The 21,325-nt window shown below is 41.5% G+C and overlaps 1 long non-coding RNA gene across 1 annotated transcript in view; it reads right to left on the bottom strand.

Annotated features, from left to right (window-relative positions):
• Nucleotides 1-21,325, bottom strand: part of LOC308472838 — a 193,111-nt gene that overhangs the window by 127,164 nt on the left and 44,622 nt on the right. Inside the window, exon 8 of the long non-coding RNA XR_013983758.1 lies at nt 20,921-20,993. This is a non-coding gene — a long non-coding RNA (uncharacterized lncRNA). The remainder of the gene's footprint in view (nt 1-20,920; nt 20,994-21,325) is intronic.

Here is a 21,325-nt window from a genome sequence, read left to right as displayed (position 1 = left end):
TCCCTGCCCTGTGCCAGTATGTTTGTACTTCCATTTCAAAGGTATCTGGCTGCAGCTAAGATTTATCAGATTGTGTCCTTTGCGGATAACTGAACCCATTTTTATTTTATTTTTTTGCTTTTGAAATAGGAACTGTACATTGCATTGATGGAAGACAGGAAAGGCATGCATTTTTGTAACACAAGTCATAAACAGCCAACCCACCCAAGAGGAATGTTGGCTGGGAAAGGTTCTGGCTGAGTTTCCTTATATTTCTCTCTGCTTGAGCTTACTGTGTCTGTCCTGGCCCAATGCAGACATGTAAGACTGTTAAAGCAATGGCCTTAATCCCACCAGCATCTCTTGTCTTCCTTCCAGAGGCATGTACAAAAGCTATAATAATGTGTCACTGGCACTGCTACAGTGAGTTGTACAGAAATGGCAGTACGTTAAAACAGGTCTGTATTTTTTTCCTCATACATCTTTCGGGGCGAAAAATGTATCTTGTTTCTCTTCTCAAGATTTTATCTTTAATCCTGCCCCATTATATTATCGCAGGGCTATTAAGGCTCTTACTACAAGGGTCATCAGTCTTGGAACATGTACAGTGATGTTTTTGATATATTTCTATAAAGCAATCTCCTTACAAATCATGGAGCATTAGCCATTAATAGTGGGGATGCAAAGGGATTTTAAAACTGAGATTAGTTTAAAATTGTGGCTAAACCCTTCCAATTCTGGTGTAGGGTAGACAAACCATTGCCGTCATTGGGGGGGGGGAGGGCAGAAACCAGAGAGAAAAGAAAAGTTCTCTTGAGTAATTCCTCCTACCAATGCTGTCTATGGTTCTGTGGAAAAAGGAAGCCAGAACTTAAGGCACTGATGGGCAAAAGGCTTCCCATTTTTCTTCTACTCTCATCTAGGCTGGTCCAAGAAGTTTTGCTGCCACAAAAGATAAGGTGGAACCTCCCCATGCCACATAAGAAAACCAACCAGACCCAGGAGTTGAAGCTTTCTCCAAGCCAAAAGCATAAAAGCATCTAAACACTATTATAAACTCATGAGAAGAAGAACTTCAACCAGGTTTCCAAAACCATCCTTTGGGAGGAGTTATCCACAGCTTGTGTTCACCACAGGGAAAGCTCTCTCTCTCTAATAGCCACCCATGGAACCAACCTTCAGAATATTTAGAAAATAATCCCTATCAACTTTTCCAGAAGACAAATTGGGGAAGAATGTCCTTTCTGCTCTAACAGGACCCCTGCAATATATTTAAAAAATATTGGGCATTTTCAGGTCAAGCTGGGCGAATATTAAAAATTCACAAAGGATAATACTATTAATGTCTGCTGGTCCTGATGGCTATATGCTACCTCCAGGTCCAGATTTAGCAGGCCTGAATCAGATAATACCAGTTGCTGAGGAATGACTGTAGGTGAGGGCTATTGCCCTCATGCCATGCTTCTGGGGTTTCCAGAGGCATCTGGTTGGCTGCTGTAGGAAAGAGGAGGCTGGATTAGAAAGAGGATACTTGCCATTGGTGTGATCCAGCAGAGCTCTTCTAATGACTCCATGTGTGGCCCAGGAGAACTGAAAAAGGGTGAATAGCCCTTTGTTTTGCACTGCATTTTGCTGTCCTGTTCTCCACTAAAGCTGATCTAAAAATACTGGTGGTCGAATTGTTGTTGTTGTTGTTGTTTAAAAAGCACATTTCTGTACCTGAAGATGTCTTTAAATGAAAGCAGTAGAGAGAGCCTTTATCCCAGTGAATAGAGGCATGATAATTTTATCTCCAGGAAACATGAAGTACAAAGAAACCTGCCAGCTTTTAAAGTACACTGAATCTGCTGAAGCCACAAATGTCTCAAGCTATTTTGAAAATATCTGCTGTGCCTGATATTTGGGAGCCAGATACTGAAGTTCCAATTGGAAAGAGGGGCTGGGGAAACTGCACAGCTTTCTAGGAATGATCAGCTTTATCTTGGAGATGAGAATCCAGAAAATGGATGAATATTTCCCCATAAATCATTTGTGAAGGTTTATTCTTTTTTGTAACCTAGATTAATTCTGACCCCACCCACCCCTTTCTGCAACAAATGATACCAATTTTTATTGGAAGGGGAAGCAAGTTCTATTTCATTTCCAGTTTTGAGATATTTCAACAGCATCTAACCTAGATATTAAACAAACTAATGGATTTGAGAGTTTCATATTAAAAATTCTGGTCCAAACCCAGCAGAGGGTTAGGCTTGCTTAAACCCATTGCAATCAAAGGGCTTGAGCATGCTTAACTCCGTCTTGGATTAGACCTCCCTGTCCCAACTTGAAAAGAATGTAACACGGAAACGACAGGGGAGCCACATTGAATGGGATACTTCTCATTTTACACTTCATATTTACATAGATCTGATACCCTCTGTGTTAGTCAAAAAATAGAACTGCCAAATTGCAAAAGTGTGTGTATACATGCATAATCCCCATTTGTATATATTTGGTGGAGAGTCAGATTTATAGATCAGTTATTTAAGACATTTATGTACCACTTACATAAAACACAAACCAACCAATACACAGAAAATGGGACAACAAACACTAGCTTAAAATGCCTGCTAGAACAAAGCCATGCACCTGAAGTTTAGCAAGGAGGATACCTAGCTAATCTTGGTTGGGGAGGAAGTTCCAGAGGCTTGGCACCACTACACTGAATGAATGGATTTTATGATTTTTTTGAACAACAGACCAGACTTCAGCAACCTGATGTCCTCCAGATATTTTGGACAATTCCCATCAGCCTCAACTAGCATGACTGGGGGTGATAAGTGTTGGTAATCCAGCAACACCTGGAGGGCCCCATGTTGACAAACACTGCAATAATGCTGGCTGAGGTTGATGGGCGTTGTAGTCCAAAGCAAATGGAATGCAAAGGCTGCAATGGGCCCTAACCTTTCTCTTTCATTTTTGTTGTAACAAAAAGCAGAACAAAAACTTTAAAATGTTTTTAGAGATAGCTATAAAATACAGTGAAAATGAAACCTGTTGGGAACTGTAGTGGTTCTAGGGGTTGCTCGTGCGTAAGCCAGTGCAAACACCTGGCTGGGTTGCCTGAGTGAACCTTTTCTGTCCGGACAGCCATTCACCCATGGCTGTCTCAATCGCTGGCAGAATCCGTCAGTGGGCGTTTCTTAAACTTCTTCCAGCAAAGAAGCTCTTTAACGCCTAGTCTCCTCCTACTCTCTCTGCGCGAAAGCCTTCTGCGCAAGGAGGGCGTAGGCAGCGGAGGACCTCTACTCTCCCCGCTGGTCCCCGGCAAGGAGTCATGGGACCGCCTCGCCGCTTCCCCCATCTGCCCCCCTTCTCCACTGGTGCTACGCTGATTCTCTTCCCCAGAAGATGGGCTGCCTCTCCCAATCCCGGGACGCTCTCTGGAATCCCTCTGGATTTTGCTCTCTCCCTCCGGCACTGATGGCAGTTCCCTGACAGGAACCAAAGAAGCTTCTAATAATTAAATTATAGCCCAGTCATTGCAGTATTTGTGGGATTATTGAATATTTAGTCTTTCAGTAGTAAGATAAGACTAAAAAAAAGGACGACTATAAAAGGCAAATGAGAGGAAGAGGATGTGAGGCACCCCACTTATGATTCTGCACGGAAAGTCCTACTGCATTTAGACCAGCATTCAAAACACAAAGAAGGTGCATGATGAGTAGTCAACATGGCCCTGGTGTTCAACAAGTCATCAGCCACCTAATCTTATCAGTTGCCCATGGATTCTAGTTCAGAGATAATATACTGCAGTTAATCTTATCTGCCCTGCTTGTGGTCACCTTGCTTTTCTCCTTCAGTCTCTAAGGTTCACATAATGTCTTCAAGCCAAGATGAAAACTGATCGATACTTCAAGCATTCAAAGCTTGTTGCTGCAATCCAATAAACATAGATTTTATAATAATAAGAAAGCATTCAAAGCTCTAGTCCATGGGAGACTGCCCCAGGTTTGAAATAACACAGCACAATTCCTTGATTTAATATGTCGCATCAACATGGAACCCAAACAATCTCTCCTTTGTTGTGCATTCTGTTCCCTTTGAGTGTTCTGCAGTGGCAAAGTGTACTGCAATAAATAGGATTTCTACCATTTGAAAATTATATTCAGATGCAACGCCAGAAGAATCCAATTGATTTAATGAATGTATGCCAAGCAGTTGTGTCTTTAAAGGCTTCAGTTTATATCTTTTCAGCATTCAGGACCTGGATAGGCTAACCCATTTGCAAAGCCATTGCTGGAATAACTAGGAAACATAAGGCACAAATAACTAAGTAGGAGTTTGGCTGCCTGGGTTACTGGGAATCGGCTGAACAAAATATCACTATTGGTTATACATTTATGTCAACAGATGTGCTGAGTAGCAGTCTCCACCTCACCATATTTCCTTCACACTATGTTTGAGGCTCAGTTATAGTGTTTGGGTTCACTTTTGCGTATAAATCTAATCAATGTCTATAATTGTATAAATATAGTTATTATAGTTTATTCCCCTCCCCTTTCTTACAGGTTTCTTGGAGCATTTTTTATTCCTTGTGTGGCTTTCTGAAGGGATTTGGACCTTGCTATAAGTAGTTGCTGCCAAACAGACAGCAAACAGAAATCCCTGGGATTGTTTCCAAATAAATCAAAATGCACCTGCACTGTGTTCCCATATATTAGCAGTTGAAAGGAAAGAAAGTATACCGGTAGAATTCCACAGTGTAAAATCCAGCTGTGTATTCATGGCAGTGACAAAAGGCAATGTTCCATTTATGACTGAAGTCAAACATATGCATCTTCCAAAACACTAAAATGTTCATTCTACTAGATTTCTTTCCTTCTTTGGAAACCTTTGGGGTTGTTGTTTTTTTAAAAAAAATACAGGTGTTGTAAAGGTATATGGGTCATCTTGCCATTCAGAAACAATACAACAGCTTGATGTACATTCTGAGATTCAGTCAGGAGGAAGACATGTTTGGCTAGAGAACACGTTCATCTGATTCTTCCCAGAACCAAAGCTACAGTTACAAGAATGGCCCCAGTATAGTCCACCGGGGTAGAGATTGCTTTTGTTAGACCTATATTATGAAAAGCGTACATAGCATTTAGGAGTCTGTATGACTCTCTGCTCTCTATAATTCAGATGCACCCATCAGAAGAACAAGATGGAGAAAGAAAGAGAGACCACTGTAGACAGATGGATGCCCAAGGTCAGAGGTGCTCTATCTGGGGGCTGGAAAGATGCAGTAGCCTCTGTGGTCAAGTGCCTCGCACTTATGAATGCACTTCCTTGTTCTAGCTCTCCCCCCTCTCATCATCATTATTATTATTATTATTATTATTATTATTATTAAACATGGCCCTCAACTTTTTAAAAAAGTTACTCAGCCCAACTTTAAAACAGTGCACAAATACAGAGGCTCTCATAGCAATTCCTGGCCATTTGCATAGTATCTTTTTGTTTCTTAACATCTGTTTTATCTTTGGTCAGCAGTATCTCCTAGAATTATTTTTGTTCGGGTATTTAAAATACAGTAGAGATTCTCGCCCCACTCCAATGCAAGGCAATCCGTCCTGAAGCAAAGCTTCCTCTCTCTTTCCACACAACTTGACTATTATCAAAGCAGAATTGGAGCTGGTGCTGTAGAGCAAGCAATAAGGGAGGCAATGCTCTAATAAGTGCTCCACTTGAAAAAAAGAAAGTTGTTTGTATTCTGTACACAGCTGTCAGGAACTCTTGTGTTCTTAAAGAGAACTCATGGGCAATGCTTGGAGGCAAGACAAACTATGCAAGTTCTGGTAAAACTCTCATGTCCATCCATGGAGAAGGCAAGTGTAGTATTTATTTATACCACTGGCTATAGCATTTGTCTTTAACAGCACAAAATTGCAGTTTTTGAGTCACTGCATACCTAACACCAGAAAGTGTCTCCTTTGGATATACTTGGTCTGGTCATGTGATTTTGTTTAGTCACTTAACAATGTGAGGATTATGTAGATCTCTCACACACATAAATTTGTTGTTGTTGTTGTTTAGTCGTTTAGTCGTGTCCGACTCTTTGTGACCCCATGGACCAGAGCACGCCAGGCACTTCCCACTCCAGGAAGTGGGAAGCACTTCCACTGCTTCCCACAATTTGGTCAAACTCAAACACACATAAATACAATTTCTAATTCGTCTATACAGACACATCCTTCCCACCACCTCCTGTGTGGTGGGGAGGGGGGACAATCAAAGTTTTACTGACTTTTTTTTTTTTTAAATGGGAAGTTAGAGTCCAAATAAACCAACTGCACGATATCTTCCCAAGGCCTACCCAAGCAGAGGTAACCATAGGACAGCCAATGATCATTTGCAAATTACAAAGCAATTCTCCTGGCTCGCATCCCAAAACACACAAGCAGAGGCTCTTACTTGCAAGTTAAAAAAAGAGAGAGATCTTTAGTCAGGCAAATAACAGTAAGAGTCAGCAGCTCTGGAGTCATGGTTCACGACTTCAAGCACAGGGCAAGAAGTTAAGAACTGGACAGAAGCAATGCGGAGACAAGTTTCTGTACCCCACCCACCCAGCTTTTAAAGACAAGGTGTAGCACTCTCTCTTGCTTTACAGCAGGCATGTCCAACTCCCAAGAGACTGTGAGCTACTCCCACTATTAAAAAAAAATGGCAGTGATCTACCCATTGGATTGATCAAAGTTGTTGAGCTTTCTGAGGAGAGGATTTTGACATGGTCTCCCCATGTGGGTGGGCTTGCTCCAACCTGTGAATGCAGTGCTTTTTTCTAGGCAACCTGTTCAAGCTCCTGTATGGTTGATGCATGGTGGCCTCTACCATTTGGCACAGTGAAGTGATGAGGTGACTGCTTCAGGCAACTGATTTGGGGCAACAAATTGTTATTTATTCTAATTTATTCTTCATATTTTTTTACATCAGGGAGAGAAGAAGAAGAGTTTGGATTTGATATCCTGCCTTTCACTCCCCTTCAGGAGTCTCAAAGCGGCTAACATTCTCCTTTCCCTTCCTCCCCCACAACAAACACTCTGTGAGGTGAATGGGGCTGAGAGACTTCAAAGAAGTGTGACTGGCCCAAGGTCACCCAGCAGCTGAATGTGGAGGAGCGGAGACGCGAACCAGGTTCCCCAGATTACGAGACTACCGCTCTTAACCACTACACCACAAGCAAAAGGCACTTGTGGGATTTTATGCCCCAGGTACTATGCATTTGACTTTGCAGGGAGGGAGAGTTGATTGTTCTGCATGAGGCATGAATATACCCCAGGGGGTACTTTCAAGAGGAAATGGGGAGCAAGCAGGAGAATCTTACATGCTCCCTCCCTTGGAGGGAGAAACTTGTTAACAGGAGCAACCAAGCTTCTATTATAATATCTATAGATACAGAGATAGCAATATAGAGATTTCTAGCTCGGTAGGTGCGTAGATAGAAACAGTACACAGACCCTTGACATTTTTAGCACAGTAAAGAAATATTAAGCATGCTAATGTAAAAATAAAACCCTCTGTAAAACAGATTAGAAAATCACACCCATGTCGCCTAATAATAGGCCAAAAAGAAATAGATAATGAATGACAATAATAAGGAATGTTTAGTCCTTTTTAGTTTGCTTGTTGTAGAAAGGTGACCCTCTTTGTTTAGGGAGAACTGAGATAAGCACACCAAGTGCCTGTCCCCATTTAATCTGCGCCTTGTGTAATGCCATTGCTGATATAATCAGCTTCTTTATGTATGTGGTGGGTAAACAGAGTGCTTAATGCAGCTTGCCAGTACCTAGCAGTATCCTGCATCTGTTGGCCAATGCCATCTTTTAAAATCAAATCTATATTAATGGGGCTATTTTTCAGATACCATTGCCTGGACACTTCACTGAACCTGAGCCCCTTTTTATCAAATTGCAATCAACAAGTTGTTTATTGGTGGAGGTTGTTTTTTTTAATGTTTACAGTTTGCTCCCTTTTCCTCTAAGCACTTTCCCTCTAAGAACTTTAAGAATTCTATTTACCAGGCTTTTAAGTGGGGGAGAAAATCCATCTTTTAACTATATTACTTACTACAGGGAACTCTATTCCACTAAAATCAAAATCGATTTATCTAGCATAGGTCAATTTTGACTTTTAATGAAATCCACAAGCACACAGAGAATTGACAAACATTTCCAAAGTCTCCATCCAAGACAACTATTCCTGAAACTGCCCACACAGCACAGCTTATATTGATGATAGTATATAGATAGAGGAAACAACGTAATTTCTCCCACTGCGTTCTCAGAGGCAGCTAGGTACAGTGACTCATAAAAAGAATTGTGTAACAGGGCAGGAGGCACCCAGAGCCCTAAAATGTGAAGGATAAATACCCTGACTTGTGAGGATGCAGCATTTTTTATATAAAAAATACCAGGCATGAGTAGGTCTATGGTTTACCCAGAGTTAGTCAGGTTTCACGGCTCAGCTGGAAGTGCTAAGCAACTGTGCTTCTGTTTTTCTTCTATCCTCCTGAAAAGGAACCATGTCAGTTTCTCTTAACCTAAAGGCAGATTTTACCGTTCTAATGGATTGTGTTACTTAGAATAATAGAATTGTAGAATTGGAAGGGATCCTGAGGGACATTTAGTCCAACCCCTTGCAATGTAGGAATCTCAACTAAAGCATCCATGACAGATGGCCATCCAACCTCTGCTTAAAAACCTCAAAGGAAGGAAAGACTCCACCACTTTTCATGGGAGTCTGCTTCAATGCTGAACAGCTCCGACTGTCAGAAAGTTCTTCCTGGTGTCTAGCTGGTATCTCCTTTCTTTTAACTTGAATGGTTTGGGTGCTATTCTTCGGAGCAGGAGAAAACAAGCTTGCAACATCTCCCATGTGACAGCCCTTTAGATATTGGAAGATGGCTATGATATCTCTTCTCAGTTCCTCTTTTCTGGGCTAAACATACACAAATCCCTCAACCATTCCTCATAAGCGTTGGTTTCCAGACCCTTGGTCATGTTGGTTGCCCTCCTCTGCACACATCCCAGCTTGTCAATATCCAGCTTGTGCTTGTTGGATACTTTAACTCAGCAGTGCCAGCCTGCTGGGTTTTTGTTTTTGTTTTCCTTCCACGAGCAGGTACATCTACTGCTGGTACATGGTAAATTAGTTTTCAGCTTAGAAAACTACTTGGGCTGTGGTCCTGTTAAAACATATTTGGGAATGTTCTACTGAACTCAATAACAACGTATATAGGATAGTTCTGTGAAAGTCTAAAGGTGTTATCCACAAGAACATAAGGAGAACATGGAAGCTCTGGGATAGCTCAGCATTTATCAAGTATTAGCTAACCCAGTAGACTGCCGATTGCCTCTGGCACTATTCACCAAATGTTTAGTACCTATCAGCTGACTGGTGAACACAAGCCAGAAAGGGGGAAGTTTTGGCCACAGTTCCAAATATCAGGTGCTCCTACACTAAAGGATACATTTCTTGCAAGTATGGCATGAACATGGTGTGGCACTTGTGAAAGTGCTAGTCTTGCAGATCTAAGCAGTCAGGTGAGCACACATCCTGTCCTAAGAGGCAACATCTTCATCCCCACTTACAAGGTCACGTGAATTCTAGAGGCACTTCAAAAAGTTGCACTTCTGCAGTGAGGATCCTTGTCTATCCATGGAAGTTCCAGGAGAGACTGAGAACCCTGAAAAATCCTGTATTCCTCCCTGTTCTTGTAGTCTAAGGAATTAAAATGTTTCTCAAGCTCTTAATGGGCCACCATGTGTTGATGGTGGGAAGATTTAAGCTTACTTTGTATTTTATTAATTACAGAACTGTTCGAACTGATTTTAAAATAAATACAGTACTCTTAATCAGCCACTTGGATAAAGGAAAGCATACAATTATTGAGACTGAATACGAAATACGTTCTTCCCCAGTATTATTAGGTTCAGGGTGTCTGTCACATGATAACATATTAATCCTCAAAAAGGTATCTACCACCCTAACCGGTAGTTAGTTAGGTCTTGCAAAAGAATACTAATGCTATGTCTCGATCTCAGACACTCATTTAATATGCCGGAATACTTGCCAAGCTCAGATGGAGAGAAAATGGCTTTTTCAGCCATGGCTGCTAAATGAGCAGTGAGTAGCAACCTCAGATTTAATTAAACTCTTAAAATTATGGACTGCAGCTCCTAATGATAGTTATCCTAATCAAGGAAATTCATTTGGTTGCATTCCACAGTGAGCTAACAAGACTTTGCCAACTAGCTCTCATATAGCTTCCAAACCCTGACTCCTACAGACTCTGGTTTACTCATCTCATTATACGCCTTGCTTGTTTACTCATTTCACTACCATCAGCTGCTGAATCAAATGCCAGACATGATGATAAGTATATCAAGATTTTGCAAGGAACAGGAAATACACTCAAAACAGTAGAATGCCCACAGCAGAGACATAAATAAATCATATAGCTATGGAAACAGCAAGAAAGATAAAAGCATGTCCAGGATACCAAAGTATTGGAATAAAGAAGTCAGCACAAACATTTACTGCATGAATTTCTGTGTATGATCACACACCAAAACCACATCCTGCATATATTGAGAAAATGCTTCTCCACACACCCTTACTGACCATAACTAAAGGCCTTCTCCTACACAGTAGGGCACCATGGATGAGGACTAGCTCAGGGCTTCCTTCTCTCTCTCAGCCCTGAATGAGACACACCGTCATTTCTCAGCCCCCTAACTGCATTGTGACCTTCTTCATTGATGCTACTTCCACTTGCAACCACCCTTCTAGAACTGGCCATCATGTCATTAATAATAATGTCCAAACCCATCCTTCCACATCACTTTGACCTTTCCCCCATCTCTCTGCCCCTCAATTCAGAAAAAAAGCTGTCTAGATCAAAGGTGCCATCAGCAAAGTCAATAGATCACCCAATGAGTGGCAGCATGGAATGGCTTTAGCAGCAGAGCCCATGATGTGTTGACATGCGGAAGGCTGGGAGGCCAGCTGGCAAGCCCCAACTCGGACGTCTCCTTCCATCAGCCTGTGCTCCAACGTAAATCAGCAACCCGGACTTGAGAAGCCAGGGCACGCTATTAGCAGAGTGTACTGAGCACACAGAATAGGCATGAGGCTTGTGAAGTCATGCCATAGCTACAGATTTATTAATCATAAATCAGAACAAAGAAACATGTCGTCTCTCTCTCATGTCATCTCAGAGAGAACAGCAAAAGCAAAAGCTATACACAAACAGAAGTTCCCAGCATACTGTGCTAGAATGTAAACAGACATGTGACACACAACAATTCCACATGTCTGTTCCTTAAGGTGGAATGGAAATGTCAACAGGATGATTATCCAGCTTCAGACAATCAACAAGTTGTTTTACCTGTCCATAAGAATGTAATAAGAGCCCTGATGGATCAAGTCAAAGACTCATCTACTCCAGCATTCTGTTCTCACAACAGCAATCCAGGTGCCCATAGGAAGCCGAAAAGCAGGACATAAGCACACTATCATACCTTATACCCAAAAGTATATATACTTGTGAGATCTGCGAGTTTTTTGAAATACTAGGTTATGAAGCCATTGCATTTTCGTATTTGCTTCATCTAGTCACATTTTAGTCTAGATTATTTCTCTTGCTCAGCAACTTATTGAGCAAATTACACCCCTTGCCTCCCCCCAAAAGCATGTTCTTAAGGTTCCTGCAGCCTTCTACCAAAGATTTGGAGGAGTGTAGGGGTGCACAGAGGAGAGGAGAGGAAGTCTTGATCCACAGGCAGAAGTCCTTGCAGTAACGGAATGACCGGATAGCTCCAGTGTGGTGCTGATAACACTAAGGTTGCATGTTCAATCCCTGTATGGAACAGCTGCATATTCCTGCATTGCAGGGGGTTGGCCTTGATGATCCACAGGGTCCCTTCCAACTCTACAATTCTATGATTCTATAAACCCAAAGAATGGATGCTTTAGTTGATATACCTGCACTGCAGGGGTTGGACTCAGAGTCCCTTCCAACTCTATAATTCTATAATTTACAGCTGCTGCCAGTGTCCTATGATACCCTAGTTTGTTATTTAGAGGTCTTGGGGAAATAATGTTTGCAACTCAGGGTAGCAAACTCAGATTATGGAGCAGGGGTGGGGATTGACCATCTATTTTCTTATGGTGGCTTTATGGGTAATCTCTCTCAAAAAAGTTTCCAATGGGACTTCGAAAGGCACTGGAGAAAGGCGTTTAAAATTTCTCTAACTTACAAATATGCTGTATAGTTGTTGTTTTTTTAAAAAAAGAAAATTAGACTTTTTACCTAGTTTAAGGACCAATGCCAACATGAGTGTGAAAAGAGGAATGAAGTGAAATACATCCAGTGTGAACTACCTCTAATTAACTGAATAAAACATAAAATGTGATCTTTTATCCAATACTGGCCTATGCCACAGTCTTTCCTTCACAACTTTTAAAATAATCAGTTTTAAAACTTCAGCAATGCTGCAAGTACACACACTGCTATGCCAACACAGAAAGAAAAAGAAAACTCCACTGGTCTGCAAAGTTGTATTTGAGATCCATTTATTCATATTATTAATGAAAGGTCAGCTGGAGTCAAACAAAACACAACAGTGCATATTTTTACCATTCTTGAGTGTTGCAATTTTCTCCTGCCACACTAGCAGGAATTCAGCTCTGTTAAAAGACCCTTGGCTTAGCTCTAATTCAGCTTGTTACAGAGTCTTTTAAATTAGTTCAATACTGATAAGAACAAAAGTTAAAAGCAAATCATCAGCTATTTCCTTAACAATCAAGCCTTTGGGGCACAGATTCTTCATGTCTAAATGGTTATTTCTTAATTTAAGGAGGCTCACTATGATTAAGAATAGACTAACTGTGTCTAACATCATCCTGGAGGAATTGAGCTATTGTTGGGATCTCCAGGTTACCTGCATATAAATTACTATACCATAATTTTAATAGAAAAAAGTTTGCTCATGGTGGGGGAGACTGGGGTTGGGTTGCCTGAGTACCTGTTCAGTCTGCTGTCCAGGTGTTAGCTAGCTGCAGCTTCCAAACCAACATCAAAGGCAGTATCACATAGAGCACTTCTTCCATGCACCCAATCCCAATTCGGATTCCCCCTCCCAGCTGGTTTTTCTAATATGCAGTGTTAACGGTGATGAGGCATTTAAAATAATGAGCGGTTTGATCCTAAAAAGCTGGGATAACAAACCTTCAAAATTTTGTTTTTGCTTTTCTCTTAACTAAACTAGACTAGAGAAAGAGGGAGGCCCTGACCAAATTTGCCTCTGGTCCTACTCAGCGCCAGCATGCAGCCCCCTACAGATTACCTGTGAAGGGTATGCTGCCCTTAACAGTAAAAAGAGTCCCCATCACTAATCTAGACACACTTTCCTCCCCTCCATCCTTTTCTGCCCCTTGTCCCTCAATCCTTAAACTAGCCCTACTTTTTGCACTGTAACTTCAGGGCTGTGTTTGTTAGTATTCCCACCACCACCAAAATAAATAAACACATCCCCTGTTACTTATGAAAACCGTGTTAGTGTTTGTACTGTGTTTGTTAGAAAATGCATTTTACAGTTGCACTGGGGAAAAGAAAACATATGTAATGTAACAGCTGCAATAACTCCAATCAAGGTCACAGAAATGCTGGATCATTGCCATGTTTACTGCCTTTAAGAGTGTGTGTGTGTGTGTGTGTGTGTGTGTGTGTGTGTGTCTTAGAACAGAGTGTGGGAGCTGGGGGTTGGCTGGTTGTCTTGCCATTGCTTTGTTGACTGAGAACATGGGAGCGTGAAGACTTCAAGGAGGCTCTGTCTGGAAGAGTTTATGAAGACAGGCAAGCTATGGAGTAATTTTTTATTTATGCATTATTTATGCATTTATGTGTGTGTTTTGGAGCAAGAAGACCAAACCCTCTCTTGGGCTCAAGGGAGATAAACAAATTGTATTGAATTCAATAAATATAAATAATACAGCTTGTTAAATTGTTGGCCATCCTGACAAGTAAAGATTCATCTTCAAGTCTTGTGTAAGGAGTCTACTTTAACACTAAGGTTTGAGGGTGAAACTGCTGCATCACGCTAAATGACTCAAAAAATATATAACAAACCACACCATGTTGGGCTACTTGCCATTTGAGAAAAAAATGCCACTTGTCTGATGTTCAGCTGGGATGCAGAGTGTGCATCTAGCTGCATGTATTTTTACAGCTTCCCTACACTGCCATATGGATATATGAATCGTAATGTGAAAAACAGCCCTATGACAAAGACTAAAATCTGCAATTGTTCAATCAGAGGAGCAGAGAGTGTGGGATATTAAATTCCCCTTACACTTAAAAGCTAACCTAACCAATTCAAATTTTATGAAACAAAATGAGAAATGAAACAGCGTCATTGTTTGAAATGCACACTACATCTGGCTAGAGGAGCTGGCATGTGGCACTGCCACCAGCTATCTGTGTCATGTGTTATGGGTTTCCCCCTCCTCTCACACCCTACCACCCCCCTAGCCCAGGATCATTGCAACAGGGTCCCATAATGTTCTCACCAACTGATCCCATCCCAGACACTTATCTGCACCCAAAAACACAAAACCCCAGGTTACAACTTAGCAATATTAGCTGCAACAAGCCTCAACTGGGTCCTGTGGCAGCCCAACAGGACCATTAATCAATACTGGGTTGTGGGAGTCTCTCCCACCAATGACAGATAAAGCCACCATCATTCTCAAGCAGACAGGTAAATGAAAATAAGTCCAGCAAAGCCTTCAGCTGAGATCTATGTAGTTCGACTCCTCAAACCCAAATAAAAGGGGCCATCTCTCTCCTGCCATCAGTGATGAGTTGGTGCATCTCAAGCATTCCCCAAGTTGGGAAAACGAGGGAGGTGGAGGAGAGATGAAGCAACAAGCAGAACAGGGCTGACTGTGCGAATGGTCAAAATGACATCCTATCATTTTCGCAATGACCCACCCCACTCCAGTATCTCTGATATACAAAGGTTAAAAATTACTTCTTGATACCCTGATGTTTCAATGCAAGCTAAGACCTATTCAGAATTATGAGATCAGGTTGAAACAGGTGCCATGATGAAAAGGGTACAGAGTTCTGGGGTTAAACAATCATTGCTCTCCAAATATCAATGTTAACACCTTTCTTTTTTTCTGATGTCGGCTTTAATGTCTTTGAGCTTCGCAGAATGAGTGTTTCCCACAGAAATAAATTGCACACCATCTCTATAGTGCAGGCGGTTAAAGTAATCACTCATCAGCCCAACTTCTCATCTGCAGCCAAGAACATTTGTATTAGCACTGATTAATCTGTGCTGGCATTAGCTGAAGTACAGAACCTCAGCCAAGATTACAGGAGGTCAAAACATTAAGCATATTTTTCTTTATATGCCACAGTATGCCTAACATTACAAAAAATAGACCTCGCTTTAATGCATGCAAGGAAGCATATTTCAATCAAGCCTAATTCCTCCTCGTTATTTTACTGTATTACCAAAACAGTAGGTCAGATCTTCGTGTGAAGATTAAATCTTGTACTTGCCTCCTTGGAGGAAATTGATTCATTTTAGCTAGCAAGTAACTTTTCCCCATCATCTTGGACTGTTTTACCCAACAATTTTTTCCTGAGACACACTTTGCACCATGCCCCTTCCCCACCTTCAGATACATAGTTGCATAAGACCCCCCCACACTTCGTTCAGACGATATTCCTGAAAGGAACATAGGAAGCTCCCTTACACTGAGTCAACCCATTGTTCCATCTGGCTCAATATTGCCTGACCTGCAGAGGTTCTCTAGAACTTCAGACCGGGGTTCCTCCTAGTCCTACCAGGAGATGGCAAGGATTGAACCTGAGACCATCTTCATGCAGAGCAGATGCTGAACCACTGAGCTACGGTCCTTCCCTCCTCTAGAAAAGGTGACATGGGGGCCACCACATATGCTGGCCCTGCCCTCAACATCCCCTGCCCACTCCCAACCTTCCTGTGTTGAGTTGGAAGGTCTGAAGTGAGATTCTAAGCATGGTCAGTTAAAAGCTTATTAAAAGCTTGTTCAAAATCAAAATGTCTAATGACATACTGTTCAGACGTTTCTGTTCAACATGGGGAGGCAGAAGTGGAACATGTAGGGCTGGATATGTTGGGATTGGGGGGTGCCATGTACATCCGCGTGCTCCCTACTCATGTCTGCATTCCTGTTCAGGCATAAGACCTGAACAGGGCTACTCTGGGTGGGGTGAGCCTTTTGAGCTGGATAGAGAAGCTGTCCAGCGCCACCAGCAGTCAGAGGGTGTGCTGCAGGGCAGAATCAGCACTAAACTGGGAGATGCCTGCAGAAGCTTTTGCTTCAGCAGCTTCTAAGCAGCAACTGAGGATTTAAGAACTTGGCCTGGCTGCCCCACTCTCCCTGAAATACTAGTGGGGCTCTGATCCTGACTCCAACACAAGTTGCTTCATGTTGCCAAGTGAGTGCTTTCAGGACCAAACTTTGCTTTGTACTCACTGGCATCTCTATTCCCGATGATGACCCCATAGTGCTTGTAGGTTATCTGGTTCTTCAGGTTGGGTTGTTGTCCTGGGATATTATTTAAGGGGTCATTTTTAGGTGCCATGTCTTGCCCCTGGTCCTGGGTTCATGGTGGGGCCTCTGAATGTGCCTGACTTCAGTTGTGGGAGTTGGCAGGCCCTGATATTTAGTCCCCACAGTGGCATTTCACACAGCCATTGTATGCACACGGTACTTCTAATGCACAATTCTTAGAAAATCAGAAAGTTGGTGAAAATAAATTCCTACAATTTATTGAAAGAACTGAGAAAAAGTTCCCTTGAAAAGTAACTGTACAACATGAAATGCATTGAACTATTTCATAAAATAAAACTAATATTCTACAGCGTCTTTTGGATAGTTGCCTCTTTTTTCTGTTGTGGATTAGAGCAGTTCCCTGTTTCCTGCTCATGTGAAAAACAGGCCATATTTCGTCTATCATTCTCCACCTTCGACACAAGCCCATTAAATTCTATAGGAAAAGTAATATTACATCTTGCAGTGGAACTAATATCTATTAAGATATGGTTTTACACTTTCATTAATCACAGAGTCTCTCATTACAGAAAATGAGCCATTGCTAATATTACAAGCTAGAAAGCCTGGTGTGATATTGAACCAACCATGACATTTTCAGAATTCTGTAAAATATAATTGCTGTCTTTGTCCCTCTAAAATAATCAGAAATAGCCCTGACTTTTCTTCCAAGTAGTATTTTAGATACGCTAAATAGATTGGAACTATATCTAATGTGATATGCTAAGTTATGTTCATGGTGCCAGCCTAGTGGGTGTCTTTTTTTTTCTTAATTAAACCAGAACCAGAATTTTAAACAAATAATTCTGTTTTATACAGTAATATAGCAAAACTATACTAGCACACTGTATACAATGATTTGGGCTACAAAATCTGTTTCAACATACCTTTACAATACTTGGCAATAGTCAGCAAATCTACCTTTAATATTTGATTAGCACGTGCACATTTATAACCCCAAAACTCCCTCAGAAAGAGCATTTTCAGTACATTGGATAGGGTTTAGCTGCATAAAAATCATTTATCACCATTGGAGCCATGCAGCTAATTCTCCATTCAAAATGCAATAAATGTAGCTTATGAGTAATAGCTACTATAATTTCATAGTGTAGTTGGGTAGGCTTTCAGTGTTCTGTTGAGGCTTAAGCCAAATGATTCCCACACATCACTATGAAAATAATATATGTGAGGTTATCCTCCCCAGTTCATTCTTTTAACCTCCAAAAACATATCAAAATAAAAAGCCATCACCTTTTTTGTTGTTGTTGCAGCTGAACGAAAAAGCAATTGTTGGATGCTATTTGGATATGCTTACTCAGATAGTGGCAAGTGCATCTTTTTAAATGAGGAACTTCCCCAGTCACATATAAACTGGTGGCATTGGAGGGTTTCGCCTTAAGAGAAAAGTGGGAGAGGGGGTGAGGGGTGCTAGACCCTCCCTCACACATAACTTATTATTTATTTATTCATTTGAATATTTATAGGTCACCTTTTAGGGCATAGCTCTTGCAACAAAAATAAGATACTGACAATTGGAATTAAAGAGATAACCACTTCAATGCAAAATTCAAGCTCATCATGCACCCCATAACAACATAAAAACCGTATGTTGGCACTTGTTGTGAAATCTCATCTTAGAGTTTTATTTACAGATTTGGTCTGGTGGTGGGGAACTTGATCCAAAGAGATCCGGCAACAAACTTGGAAAGGGGCCTGGACAGGCCTCGATTTATCCCCCGGGAGTGGACCCAAGCAATGGCTATTGGACAATTTGGCCCACCCCCTGAGGACATCCTGTGCCTGATCCTGCCTACAATTGGTCAATCCACAGGCAGGCCGCAATCCCCACCAGTCGACATTCCCGGATGACAGACAAGGTCGTGGCCAGGCCACAATGCCGCCTAACTGTCAAAGGTAAGCAGACTTGTAAAAATACCACAAAAGGTGAAAATCTAGGTTTGCCTCATGTCTTTGCACTGAAAATCGTATACTCCAGGAGAGGCTGTTTTTCTGTGACAAGTCTTTGGGACAAGTTGATTTATCAAGCCCATCAGTTTACAATTGGGCTGTAATTCTTTGGAAGCCTCACCAAATATGACTGGGAGTATACATTTTGATAACATTAGTACCAGCAACAAAAATAAGATGTGGCACAAACTGTGGCCCTATCCTGGAAGAATGAAAGAAATCACTCTTCTGGACAGGAAGGTGACAAGTGTGTTTTATCAAACTTAATTGAATTCAAGTTACAATTATTAACAGCAAAACAAAAATTTTTCACTGCTGGCAATAAAAATGCAGCATGGTTACAAGCTCAGGTAAACCTAGGGAGGAAGGGAAGAAGGACCAATTGCTCTAGAAATGGGATTGCTCCAGGTAAAGGTAAAATAGACAGGCTTGCATGACTTTTTTTTAAAGAGAGGAAGTAATCACTGCATGCAATTTTCTCCTTGTAAATATAGGGTTGTGGGGTTGGTTGGTTTGTTTGTTTTTTAGTTATTTCAAACATTTCTACCCTGCACCTTCTATTATTTAAGAAGGTTTACAGACACCCAGAGAAGTAGGGCTGGCCTAGTATATTTTGCTGCATTTCGTATAACAGCAGAAATACAACACCATCCCCCAGTTGGTGCTTTCCTAGCAGTCATGATACATAGGAGCCAAGATCAGGAATGTTCTTTGGTGACAAAAGCACTCCCCCCCCCCCCGGCAGTAAAAATAAGGTAAAGGACCCCTGATTATTAGGTCCAGTCGTGACCGACTCTGGGGTTGCGCGCTCATCTCGCTTTATTGGCCGAGGGAGCCGGGGTACAGCTTCCTGTGGCCAGCATGACTAAGCCGCTTCTGGCAAACCAGAGCAGTGCACAGAAACGCCGTTTAACTTCCCACCTATTTAGCTACTTGCACTTTGACATGCTTTCGAATAGCTAGGTTGGCAGGAGCAGGGACCGAGCAATGGGAGCTCACCCCGTCGCGGGGATTCGAACTGCCAACCTTCTGATTGGCAAGTCCTAGGCCTTGTGGTTTAACCCACAGCGCCACCCGCGTCCCATCTGGCAGTAAAAGAATGTGCTATCTAGCCCATGACACCAAAGATCTGCTACCTGAAGCAGCCACTTTGCTCTGCCAAATGGTAGGGCCAACCCTACTGAAAAGATGTGAAAATAACAGAAACAATCTATTGTACCAACTACAAAGGATGTTCAACTATTGATTTATAAATCACACTTGGAGTTAAATAGATACAATTGCCACTTCTACATGATGACTCATTACTGGTTCAATTTAAAGGTAATGCAGGTAGCACTTATTTCAGTAAGTCAGCAGATCATACCAGATTAGTTAGAATCCGAGACCTCCAGTTATAGGGCGGTATATAAATTCAATAAATGATGATGATGATGATGATGATGATGAATGACTGAATACCTATTGCTTGTTTAAGTCTGTATGTCTAAAAGCTGGTTCTTTAGCAGTAGCTCCTGTCAAAAAATAGCTATTGACAACAAAACATGCCTGGCTCCTTGTTATAAAAAAGCACATTAAGATTCAAAGAACTGTATCACTGAAGAGCAACAACAATAACAAAAACTGTAAACCACAACTACTGCTATACTGCCAGCATGAAAAATAGAACTTGGAACCTGGATTTCGATGAGTAAGATTCAGCTAAGAGTTCAAATTAATTGGGATGAAGTTGGGGGGGGGGGGAAATCACATAGCAGTTTTTAACTATTTTATTTTCTTTCCAGAAAATAAGAGTTGAAAGCTCATGTGAGACATCATGTGCATGTCTTTAGTTTGTGCCTTTCATCAGCTTGTTTTCCTTCCGGATGCCTTTGGAAATTGTGTGTTAGTTCCATCAGAATCACTTTGAATTAAACCCTCCTGTTACCCATTGCAAAACAGGCTAAAAAGCACCTGGCAATTTTCAAGAGGTTAAGTAGCTATGATCTGCAAGCTGCCCATGCCGCAGCCTGACGAGAAGATGCAATTTGACACAATGTCTAATCTGCTGTGACATTCAAGTTTTAAGTGACGTTCAAGGAGACGGAAGGGCTGGCGCTTGAACGTATCCCAATGTGCACTGGTATTCTGTCTGTTAACTTTCTAATGAAGCATGATTGAGTAAAGTAATGAAGAGTTTACAGAGAGCCCCAGGAAACCAATTTCCAATTTTGCGACCAGCAGGCTTTAAGCTTCACGGCAGCATTTGCTTATTTTGTCTAGAAGGGGACTAGGATACTAAATGCCATTTCTACTTTGTGAGTCAGACAGACTTTTCTAATCCCCACACACTTACTTTCTAATGAATGTCTCCTTCTCCTGATCCATTTTCTCCCTATCCATAGTTGTTATGTATAGGGCGAGTGGCTCTAATAAAAAAGAAAGAAAGGAAAAGGGGGGTGGGGAGATTACAGTGAGAAATGAAATTCTAATCACTTCAAAAATCAGAAGTATTGCAAACCTTCTGCACAGAAAGAGATTTTAATCTTCAGCCTGCCCTTGCTGAACTCTGGTGGAAAGAATATAAGAAGGACATAGCAGGATCATTTTTATGAGAGAAAACCCACATTGATCAAAGCAGAGCTGAACATTTATGCTTTACCTTAGTTCCATGATGTTAAAGCAAATATATAACATCCCCACACAAACTCTATTTAAATATAGCTGCTTCACATGGACTTATCGGCAAATGTTATCCTTG

This window comes from Podarcis pityusensis, assembly GCF_964106645.2.
Source record: "Podarcis pityusensis genome assembly, chromosome: 3".
NCBI classification, from domain to species: domain Eukaryota; kingdom Metazoa; phylum Chordata; class Lepidosauria; order Squamata; family Lacertidae; genus Podarcis; species Podarcis pityusensis.
The sequence above is the reverse complement of the archived record's forward strand: the minus strand, read 5'-3'. Positions and strand labels throughout refer to the sequence as shown.